Here is a 12,728-nt window from a genome sequence, read left to right on the forward strand (position 1 = left end):
ATTATAATCAGAAATAAAAGAGGGGACATTGCTACCAATTCTACAGAAATAAAGACTGTAAGAATACTATCAACAATTACATGCCAAATTGGATAACCTACATGAAATGGGCAAATTCCTAGGAACACAAAATCTACCAAGACTAAATCATAAAGAAATACAAAATCTGAACAGACCTATAATTAGTAACAAGACTGAATCAGTAATAAAAAACACACACCAATCTCCCAACAAAGAATAGCCCTGGCCCTGATGGCTTCACCAATGAATTTGACCAAATATTTATTTACTTATCTATCGTCTATCTATCTATCATCATCTATCATCTATCATCTATATCATCATCACCTATTTTTTCAACGCTTCTTAGAGAGTGGAAGGGAGGGGATGGAGGGGGAGGGAGGGGGTTGAGAGAGAGAGAAACCTTGATATGAGAGACACACATTGGTTGCCCTCCCGCTTGCACCCCAAGCGGGGCTGGGGATCAAACCTGTAACCGAGGGACATGTACTTGACCCGGAATCAACCCTGGACCCTTTGGTGCACGGGCCAATGCTCTAACCACTGAGCACACCAGCTAGGGCTTGACCAAATATTTAAATAAGAGCCAATACCAATCCTTCTCCGCTTTTTCAGAAAAAATAGGAGGGAACGCTTCCTAACTGTCTGTGAGGCCAGCATTACCCTGATATTAAAGCCAAAAAAATAAACAACAAGAAAACGACAGGTCAATACGCCTTATTAACACTGATGCAACAGAACAGAACACAACAAAATTTGGCAGCACATTAAAAAGATGATATACCATGATTAAGTGGGATTTATTTCTGGAATGCAAGGATGGTTCAAGGCAGGAAAACCAATCAATGTAATACACCACATCAACAGACTGGGGGGGGGGGAGTACATAATTATTTCAATCGACACAGAGAAAGCATTTAACAAAATTCCATACCTTTCATGATAAAAACAACAAACTAGGAAGAGAAGGTAATAAAAGCCATATATAAAAAATGCCTTGAACATCATACTCAATATTGAAAGACTGAAAACACTTCATATAAGATCAGTAACAAGGCAGGGATGCCCACTTTAATCACTTCTATTTAACATAGTACTGGGAGTTCTAGCCAGAGCAATTAGGCAAGAAAAAGAAATGAATCTAAATTGGAAAGGAAGAAATAAAATGACCTGTTTACAGATGATATATGTAGAAAACTAAGAATTCCATTAAAACTGTTAGAAGAAATGAATTCAGCAAGGTAGCAGGATACAAAGTCAACGCAAAATATTTCACTTCTATACCCTAACAATGAACAATCTGAGGAGATTACAAAAACATTCTATTTACAATGGCACATAATAAAGTACTTATACTTAGTAATTAACCAAGGAGGTGAAAGACTCAGCAAAAACTACAAAAATTGCCCTGGCCAGTGTGGCTCAGTGGATTAGAGTGTTGTCTTGTGCACCTGAGGGTTGTGGGTTTGATTCCCAGTCGGGGCACATACCCAGGTTGTGGGTTTGATCCCTGGTTGGGGTGCATATAGGAGGCAACCGATAGATGTCCCCCCCCAAAATCAATAAACATATTCTCAGGTGAGAATTAAAAAACACACAACACTACAAAAATTGCTGAAATTAAAGAAGACATAAATAAATGAAAACACATCTCATGTTCATGAAGTGGAACACTTAATATTGCTAAAATGTCAATATTACCTAAGGAGATCTGCAGAATCAATGCAATACCTATAGAAACCCCAATGATGGTTTTTGCAGAAATAGAAAAATTAATCCTAAAATTCATATGGAATATCAACGGATCCCAAATAGTCAATCTTGAAAGAGAAAAACAAAACTGGAGGACTCACTCTTCCTGGCTTCAAAATGTCTTACAATGCTACCGTAACCGAAACAGTGTGGTATTGGCATATAGAACAATGGAACAGAATAGAGAAGCCAGAAATAAGCCCTTGCATATATTGTCAAATGATTTTTGACAAGGGCTCCAAGACCTTTCAATGGGGGAAAGAACAGTCTTTGCAACAAATGGTGCTGGGAAAACTGAATATCCACATGCTAAAGAATGAAGTTGGACCCTTACCTAACATAAAATTTAAAAAAATTAACTCAAAATGGATCAAGGACGTCAATGTAAGACTAATGAACTTCTTTTTTTTTTTTTTTCTCCCACCTCCCTAATCTATCACCCAAGGATTTCATGTAACCCTCTTGGATCTTTTCCTTTGATTATAATGTAAAAAACAATGTGCAAAACTCCCATCTCCGGAGCCTTATTTCAATCTGTTGAGATTTTGGCTCCCCAGCAATTGTCGACAATTTGGCTCAAATAAACTCAAAAAATAATTTTCACAGGTTTGAATGTACCCAATCTCTCTCTCTCTCTCTCTGTCTCCCTCCCTCCCTCCCTCCCTCCCTCCCTCCCTCCCTCCCTCCCTCCCTCCCTCCCTCCCTCCCTTTCTCTTTCTCTCATCCATAGAGTAGAAGGTGTTTATTAAGAGGAAGGCCGACTGAGAGAATTCAGAGCCTTGAGTGGGGATGTGACAGACTTGAGCAGAGCAAGGACCGTGGGGCAGGTACAGAAGGTCACCAGGATGGAAAGTCCTGGATGCCTAGCAAAGGACAATTGTAGGGTGGGACCTCGCCGCTAGGGTGGCCTTTCCTCCCCTAGCATATCAGCGGTCATGTGGTTTGGACCCCCTGATTTTTCCTCCCTAGAGATGACATTTAGGCCTCAGTTGTGTTTTAGCTCCAGGTCCAGAAAAGCAACCAAAGCAGCCACAGCTGACCTCAGGACCAGCTACATTCAATGTTGCCCCCTGCCCCGGTGCCGACCAGTCCATCAGTGGCGACCACAATCCTGAAAGGACACACCTGGAAAGCTGCTGAATATTATAATGAGATATTTCCCTGGGACCTCCCCTAAGACCTCCCTAATAAACTTCTTAAAATTTAAAGTTTATGCATCAAAAAGACACTATCAAAAGGGTAGAAGCCAGCCCACAGAATGGAGGAAAATATTTGCCAATCATATTATCTGATAAGGAATTAATATCCACACTATCTAGAGAACGAAACTCAGCAAGAAAACAACCTGATTCAAAAACAGGCAAAGGAGCCCCGGTCAGTGTGGCTCAATTGGTTGAATGTTGCCCCATGCACTGAAAGGTGGTTGGTTCAATTCCTTGTTTGAAAAAATATCTTAACCCACATTTTTAAAACTTAAGTAATCCAAAAGCAAAATTTTAAAAATTCAATGCTCATTTAATGTTTGAATATTATGATGTTTCTTTCCTATAACTGAATGAGCAAATGTTTTGAGAATCAGCTAGTTAAGTGCTATTAATTCAGAACCAAGCCCGACACTTCTAAAACAGTGAAGGAAAGTATTAACTGTGGGGGGAGGGAAGCTGGCGGCCCTGTGAGAAGCAGCACCCCCGCTCCCAGCCACGGACTCGATTTCCTCCTAAAGTCCTACGTAACCAGCTTGAAAAAAATAGAGAAACACACCTGAGTGGACAAAGTGCGAGTGGGGAGCACTGAGGAAACATCAGAGAGTCCAGTAAGAGGAGGGGGCGCAGGAAGGGGGAGTCCCCCTGAAGCCTGTGCTGGGCTCCGAGCCCGAGGCCTGGAGGCTGCAGGGCTCCCTCCCCTCGGGAGTGCAGACCAGCCTCCAAAAGCGGGGACCCCACACCCGGAGCAGAGAGGGGAAGGAGCGCCCCGCGCACAGGGCAGAGGGACCCCAGGGAGCGGGGAGTCCCGGAGGGGCCGGCGCCTTTCTGGGAAACAGAGCCTCTGATGGCGGCCGGCGCCTTCCTGGGAAACAGGGCCTCCGATGGCGGCCGGCGCCTTCCCGGGAAACAGAGCCTCCGATGGCGGCCGGCGCCTTCCCGGGAAACAGTGTCTCTGAGGGCGGCCGGCGCCTTCCCGGGAAACAGGGCCTCCGACGGCGGCTGGCGCCTTCCCGGGAAACAGAGCCTCTAATGGCGGCCGGCGCCTTCCTGGGAAACAGGGCCTCCGATGGCGGCCGGCGCCTTCCCGGGAAACAGAGCCTCCGATGGCGGCCGGCGCCTTCCCGGGAAACAGTGTCTCTGAGGGCGGCCGGCGCCTTCCCGGGAAACAGGGCCTCCGACGGCGGCTGGCGCCTTCCCGGGAAACAGAGCCTCTAATGGCGGCCGGCGCCTTCCTAGGAAACAGAGCCTCCGACGGCGGACGGCGCCTTCCCGGGAAACAGAGCCTCCGACGGCGGCCGGCGCCTTCCTGGGAAACAGGGCCTCCGACGGCGGCCGGCGCCTTCCCGGGAAACAGTGTCTCTGAGGGCGGCCGGCGCCTTCCTGGGAAACAGAGACTCCAGTGGCAGCTGCGACCGGCGTCTAATGCTCGGGGTGCCAACCATAGGGAAGGCTGTTCCAAGGTCTGTGGCACCCAAGTGGCGAGGGACCAGAGGACTGCGCTGAGCAGGCTCACACGGGGACCCTCTGCGTCCCTGTGGGGCATCGTGTTGAGCCCCAGAAAGCGCTGAATCTGCGTGGCGGGGGGGGAGGGGAGGAGCCCTCCCGCCCTGAGCTCCCGGTACCGAGAGGCTGGGCTCTGTGACCAGCCCTGAGGGTGTCCTCCCGCCCTGAGCTCCCAGTGAGAGAGGCTGGGCTCTGTGACCAGCCCTGAGGGTGTCCTCCCGCCCTGAGCTCCCAGTGAGAGAGGCTGGGATCTGTGACCGGCCCTGAGGGTGTCCTCCCATCCTGAGCTCCCAGTGGGAGAGGCTGGGATCTGTGACCGGCCCTGAGGGTGTCCACCCGCCCTGAGCTCCCGGTGAGAGAGGCTGGGACCCATGAGCAGCCCTGAGGGTGTCCTCCAGCCCTGAGCTCCCAGTGGGAGAGGCTGGGATCTGTGACCGGCCCTGAGGGTGTCCTCCCGCCCTGAGCTCCCAGTGAGAGAGGCTGGGATCTGTGAGCAGCCCTGAGGGTGTCCTCCCGCCCTGAGCTCCCAGTGGGAGAGGCTGGGACCCGTGACCAGCCCTGAGGGTGTCCTCCCGCCCTGAGCTTCCAGTGCAGAGAGGCTGGGACCCGTGACCAGCCCTGAGGGTGTCCTCCCGCCCTGAGCTTCCAGTGCAGAGAGGCTGGGACCCGTGACCAGCCCTGAGGGTGTCCTCCCGCCCTGAGCTCCCAGTGGGAGAGGCTGGGATCTGTGACCTGCTGAGGGGCCCATGGTGGCGCGTGGAGCCGCCCCAGCTTTCTGAAACCAGCGGGGCAGGGAGCTGCGTGGAGCTGACTTTGGGTCCCCTCCCGCTGGGGGCCTTGGAGCGAGGGCGGTGGGACCTTGCAGGGCGGACTCTCTGCCTGTGTGTTGCTTTGTGCGTTTGTGAGTCTGATCCCGGAACTGACTCCCACCTTCCCCGCGTGCACTGCGAGGACAGACCAGCGGAGGCTGGGACTGGGGTCTGCACAGTAGAGGGTCTGAGGGGCGGGCCTGGTGCCACCAGCCAACCAGAGCTGAGCAGGGAGGGGCGGAGCCCGCCGGCCTCTCCTGCAGCCGGGAGCCCCGCCCCCAACAAGAAAGGGGCGGTCCGCTCACTGAGGCCCCAGACACCCCGCAGGGCACAGTCGTGAGGGGGAAGGAGAGCAGCTCACAGGGTGACTGTACAAGAATAAGGCTCTGGGGGACTGTTGTGTGGGGGCTGGAGGAAACGCTGAAACCCCTGCTGGGGGCTGGGCAGGCAAAGGGCTCACTGGAATGTGTTCTTAATCGAACCCACTGAGCCCAGGCTGCTGAAACGGCCCAGACAGAAGAGGCAACAGGCGGAAATCAATCTGAAGCTGCAGCAGGACAGAGCCTGGGGAACAAGAATCAGAGGACAGGGTAGGGACTGAGGAGCTGGCGGTGGAGCAGAGACTAATGTCCCCACAGTGAGCGCCTGACAGCGACACCTCTAAGGGGAGTGACACCCTGGGCTACACTAGCCACCCTGCACCCTAAAGACTCTACAGAAGACTCTGGAGCAAGACCAGGCAACCACAAGGCTGCAAAACAGCTGACAAGAGGAGGTGGCCCATGGAGAGACTCAGATCAACCATCCACCTAAGGACACCAGAGCCAAGCCTGGACGGCTCCTCACAGTGGGTGATACACAAGCACCTCCCAGGAGAACTGAAATCACAAAAAACAGTGAGCCGCAGACAACATAAGTGGCCCAGAAGAAACCCACCTGATTGACTACCTTTTTTACTGCTGTTTTTTTGTTTTGTTGGTTTTTTTTTTTTGTTTTTTTGTTTGTGGGTTTATTTTTTCTCTTTTTTCCTTAGGAAGAAGAGAAAGGGGAGAAAATTTGGTTTTTCGTCTTTTTTTAAAATATTATAATAATCTTAAAAATTTTTTTTAAACATTTTTTTAACTAAATTTTTTTTTTTCTGTTTTTTATAAAAGAATTTTGTCTTGCTTAGCTTGTTTTTGGTTTTGTTTTGGTTATTTGTTTTGTTTCGTTTTATCCTTGCTTCTACTATCAAGACTTTTTTGATATCCCTGCTTAACAACTGGGATTTTATCATTATAACCAAGTTTACTGCTCTCCTCTTTATTTTCCCCCAAATCTCTTACCAGACTCCCTGCCTGCCTGGGCTATTATCTCTCTCTCCCCTCTCAATCCATTGGCATAACTTTTTTCTTCTTTTTCTTTTTCCACTTTTCTTTCATTCTTTCATTATGTTCCCTTCCGTCTTCCTGATTGTTAGTTTCTCTTATTCTCTTTATTGTATTTTTGTTTTCTCGTTTTCAACTATTAGCCTATTCCTATTCTCTCCCTTAATTTTTTGCTGGCCCTTCTTTCAGAATCTTTTCTCTGCTTCTGTTATCTCCCAGTAGCTTCTCTATTTTTTACATTTTAGCTTATTATTATTTTCTAAGTTTTCACCACTATTAACAATATACATATCTCTCTAAGTGTTACTTTTCTCTCTCTCTTTCATTTTAAGCATTCTTTTGTGTGTGTGTGTGTGTGTGTGTTCTCCCTTCACTCTCCCAGTTCTATTTTCACATGGGTTGTTTTCATTGTGACTGTCAAGATATTTTGTAAGATACCTCTTGTTTCCTGGCAGTTTAGTTGTGTATTGTCCTGCCTTGCCAGCACCCATACAACAGCTTACACGTTGAGGTTGGGGCTGAGAAACAGCCAACCTAAGAGGAGGGTCCTCCCAAGGACTGATCAACAACAATCTAGACCCAACCACAACAGGAGAACATAAAGAAACCACAAAAGGGGCACCCATAAGAGGGACACACCTAGAGCAAAGAGCTAAGAGGTGTAAGGAAAACACACCTCTGGGCTCCACTGGACCCACAAGACAAAATCCCATCCCACAAGACTGGGAGACAGCAAATATATCTAATATATAGATACAAACTCTAAGACCTACCAAAATAGGGAGACAAAGAAACAACCCCCAAATTAAAGAAAAAGAAACATCACCACAAAAAGACATTGATGAGATGGAGTTAAGCAAGTTATCAGAAATGGAGTTTAGAGGATGGATGATGAAGATGTTCAAGGAACTTAAGACACTAGATGATAAGATCAAGAACCTTAGTGAAAACATGAAAAAAGAGATACATACCATAAATAAAACTCAGAGATAAAGAATGCTGTATCTGATATCAAGAATGCACTGGAAGGAATTAAAAGCAGGCTCGATGAAGCAGAGGATAGAATAAGTGACTTAGAAGACAAGGTAGAAAAAATCACACAGAACAGCAAAAAAAAAAACACTTAAAAAGCATGAGGACAGTCTAAGGGAACTTTGGGACAACATGAAGCGAAACAACATTCGCATTATAGGAGTGCCAGAGGGGGAGGAAAGAGAGCAAGGGATAGAGAACTTGGTGGAAGAAGTAATTATAGAAAACTTCCCTAGGCTGGCGAAGGAGAAAGCCACACAAGTTCAGGAAGCACAGAGGGTTCCAAACAAGAGGGACCCAAAGAGACCTACTCCAAGACACATCATAATTAAAATGGCAAATGTCAAGGACAAAGAAAATATTAAGGGCTGCAAGAGAGAGACAAGCAGTGACCTACAAGGGAACCCCCATAAGGCTGACAGCTGATTTCTCAACAGAGACTCTTCAGGCCAGAAGGGAGTGGCATGAAGTTCTGCAAGTAATGAAAAGCAAGAACATGCAACCAAGATTGTTTTATCCAGCAAGGCTATCATTTAAATTTGCAGGTGAAATAAAAAGCTTCCCAGACAAAAAAAGGCTAAAGGAGTTCAGTACCACCAAACCAGCATTGCAAGAAATGCTAAAAGGACTGCTTTAAGAAAAAGAAAGAATAGTGAGAGAAAGGTATATCAGCATAAAGGGGGAAAATGGCATTAAATAAGTTGATATCAATGGTAACCTTAAATGTAAATGGAATAAATGGGCCAATCAAAAGACAAAGGGTAGCTGAATGGATAAGAAAACAGGACCCAAATATATGCGGTCTACAAGAGACCCTTGAGAGCAAAAGACTCACACAGGCTAAAAGTGAAGGGATGGAGTAAAATATTCCATGCAAATGGAAAGGAAAAGAAAGCTGGAGTAGCAATTCTTATTTCTGACATAACAGATTTCAAAATAACAAGAGACAAAGATGGTCACTACATATCACTAAAGGGATTAACCCAACAGGAGGAAATAACCCTTATGAACATTTATGCACCCAATACAGGAGCACTAAATATATAAAAAATTTCTTGGGGGACTTCAAAGGGGAGATTGACAGCAACACAACCATAGTGGGGGACATTAACACCCCACTGTCAGCACAGGACAGATCATCAAGACAAAAAATCAACAGGGAAACACAGACCTTAAATGAATCACTAGTCCTAATGGGTTTAATTGACATTTACAGAACATTTCACCCCAAAGCAGCAGAATACACATTCTTCTCAAGTGCACATGGAACATTCTCAAAAATAGACCACATGTTGGGGCACAAGGCAAGTCTCTACAAATACAAGAAGACTGAAATCATATCAAGCATCTTCTCAGATCACAATGCCATGAAACTAGAAATCAACCACTATAAAAAAACTAAAAAATATTCAAACACATGGAGGCTAAATAGCATGTTATTAAACAATGAATGGGTTACCAAGGAGATCAAGGAAGAAATCAAACACTTCATGGAAAGTAACGAAAATGAACAGATAACAACCCAAAACCTATGGGACATGGCGAAAGCAGTCCTGAGAGGAAAATTCATAGCATTACAGGTCTATCTCAAGAAACAAGATCTAATGAACCATCTAACACAACAACTAAAAGAATTAGAACGAGAACAGCAAGAAAAGCCCCAAGGAAGTAGAAGGAAAGAAATAATAAAAATCAGAGCAGAGATTAATGACATAGAGACTGAAAAAAAAATACAAAAAATCAATGAAACGAAGAGCTGTTCTTTGAAAAGGTAAATAAGATTGATGCACCTTTAGCCAGACTCACGAAGAAACAAAGAGAGAGGACCCAAATAAAATCAGAAATGAAAGAGGCGATATAACAACTGATCCAACAGAAATACAAAGGATTGTAAGAAAATATTATGAGCAACTATATGCCAACAAATTGGACAACATAGGGGAAATGGACAAATTCCTAGAAGCATTCAACCTTCCAAAGCTGAATCAAGAAGAGGCAGAAAACCTGAATAGGCCAATAACAACTAATGAAATTGAAGCAATAATCAAAAAACTCCCAGCAAACAAAAGTCCTGGACCAGATGGATTTACAGGCGAGTTTTACCAAACATTCAAAGAAGAATTAACAACTATTCTATTGAAACTATTCCAGAAAATTCAAGAGGAGGGAAAACTCCGAAACTTTTTATGAGGCCAGCATCACCCTAATCCCCAAACCAGATAAAGACAGTACAAAGAAAGAAAATTACAGGCCAATATCCCTGATGAATATAGATGCTAAAATCCTCACTAAAATACTAGCAAACCGGATCCAGCAATCCATTAAAAAGATCATACATCATGACCAAGTGGGATTTATTCTAGGGATGCAAGGCTGGTACAACATCCGCAAATCAATAAATGTGATACATCACATAAAATGAAGTACAAAAATCATATGATCATATCAATAGACGCAGAAAAAGCATTCGACAAAATCCAGCACCTATTTGTGATAAAAACTCTCAGCAAAGTGGGAATAGAGGGATATCTCAACATAATAAAGGCCATATACGACAGACCTACAGCCAACATCATACTCAATGGGCAAAAACTAAAACCATTTCCATTAAAAACCGGAACAAGACAGGGATGTCCACTTTCACCACTCTTATTCAACATAGTACTGGAAGTCCTCGCCATAGCCATCAGACAGGAAGAAAACATAAAAAGTATCCAAATTGGAAAAGAGGAAGTAAAACTGTCATTATTTGCAGATGACATGATACTGTACATAGAAAACCCTAAAGACTCCATCAAAGTACTACTGGATTTGATAAACGAATTTGGCAAGGTAGCTGGATACAAAATCAACATCCAGAAATCAATGGCATTCTTATACACCAACAGTGAACTTTCAGAGAGAGAAACTAAAAAAGCAATACCATTTACCATTGCAACTAAAAAAATAAGATAACTAGGAATAAACTTAACCAAGGATGTAAAAGAATGGTACTCAGAAAACTATATGACACTGAAAAAAGAAACAGAGGAAGATTTAAACAAGTGGAAGAAGATACCATGCTCATGGATTGGAAGAATTAATATCATTAAAATGTCTATACTACCCAAAGCAATTTATAAATTTAACGCAATTCCTATGAAAATACCAACAGCATATTTCACAGACCTAAAACAAACATTTTGAACATTTATATGGAACCAAAAAAGACCCCGAATAGCTACAGCCATCTTGAGAAAAAATAACAGAGTGGGAGGGATCACATTACCAGGCTTCAAACTATATTACAAAGCCACTGTAATCAAAACGGCCTGGTATTGGTACAACAGGCATATAGATCAATGGAACAGAACAAAGACCCCAGAAATAGACCCACGCCATTATGGTCAGTTAATATTTGACAAAGGAGGCAAGAGTATCCAATGGAGTAAAGACAGTCTCTTCAATAAGTGGTGCTGGGAAAATTGGACAGATACATGCAAAAGAATGAAACTAGACCACCAGCTTTCACCATACACAAAAATAAACTCAAAATGGGTAAAAGACTTAAATGTAAGTCATGAAACCATAAAAATCCTGGAAGAAAACATAGGCAGTAAAGTCACAGACATCCCATGTAGTGGACTTTTCACTGATACATCTCCTAGGGCAAGAGAAACAAAGGAAAAAATAAACATATGGGACTACATCAAACTAAAAAGCTTCTGCACAGCAAAAGAAAACAGCCTCAAAATACAAAGGAACCCCACGGTCTGGGAAAACGTATTTGCCAAGGATGAATCTGATAAAGGGTTAATTTCCAAAGTGTATGAAGAACTCATAGCACTCAGCAAGAGAAAGACAAACAACCCAATTAAGAAATGGGCAAAGGACCTGAATAGACACTTCTCCTAAGAGGACATACGGATGGCCAAGAGACACATGAGAAAATGCTCGATGTCACTAATCAGCAGAGAGATGCAAATTAAAACCACAATGAGGTATCACTTCACACCTGTCAGAATGGCTGCCATCAACAAATCAACAAACAACATGTGCTGGAGAGGGTGTGGAGAAAGGGGAACCCTAGTACTCCTCGTGGGAATGCAGACTGGGGCAGCCACTATGGAAAACAATATGGAGGTTCCTCAAAAAATTAAAAATGGAGCTGCCGTTTGACCCAGTGATTCCACTCCTAGGAATGTATCCTAAGAATCCTGAAACATTAATCAGAAAGGATATATGCACCCCGATGTTCATAGCACAGTTTACAATAGCCAAGATCTGGAAACAGCCCAAATGCCCATCAGTAGATGAGTGGATAAAAAAGCTGTGGGACATTCACACCATGGAATACTATGCAGCTGTAAAGAAGAATCTTGGACCCTTTGGGACAGTATGGATGGACCTGGAGAATATTATGCTAAGTGAAATAAGCCAGGCAGCGAAAGACAAATATCACATGATCTCGCTTATATGTGGAATCTAAAGAACTTACTAAACTGATGAACAGAATAGATTCAATGAGATGGAAGCATAGGTGAGACTGACGAATGTCAGAGGGATGGAGGAGGGTGGGTGGGTGGAGGGGGAGAGAGTAACCAAAGAATTTATATGCATCTATGCACAACCCAAGGACACGGACAGTGGTGGGGAGAGGGCCTGGGGAGGGGGAAGGAACGGGGTGGAATGGGTCATTGGGGAGAAAAAGGGACATCTGTAATATTTTAAACAATAATAAAATTTAAAAAATAAATAAATATTAACTGTGGATTTGTTCCACAGTAAAAATAAATAAATAAATAATAAATAAATAAAACAGTGAAGAATTATAGACTATGTAATTTGAAAATGTTTTTCAGTCATATAGTAATTTTAACCAACACTTGTCAATTTGAGCAGAATTGGTGTTATCACACAATCCCAAGGACCTGCTTAAAAGAAATGGGGGAAAAAATCACTGTCAGGCCCCGGTCAGTGTGGCCTGGTTGGTGGGAGTGCTGTCCTGTACACCAAGGGGTTGCTGGTTCAATTCCCAGTCAGGGCACATGACGGGGCTG

The sequence above is a fragment of the Miniopterus natalensis genome, chromosome 3 (assembly GCF_054644295.1).
Source record: "Miniopterus natalensis isolate mMinNat1 chromosome 3, mMinNat1.hap1, whole genome shotgun sequence".
NCBI classification, from domain to species: Eukaryota; Metazoa; Chordata; class Mammalia; order Chiroptera; family Miniopteridae; genus Miniopterus; species Miniopterus natalensis.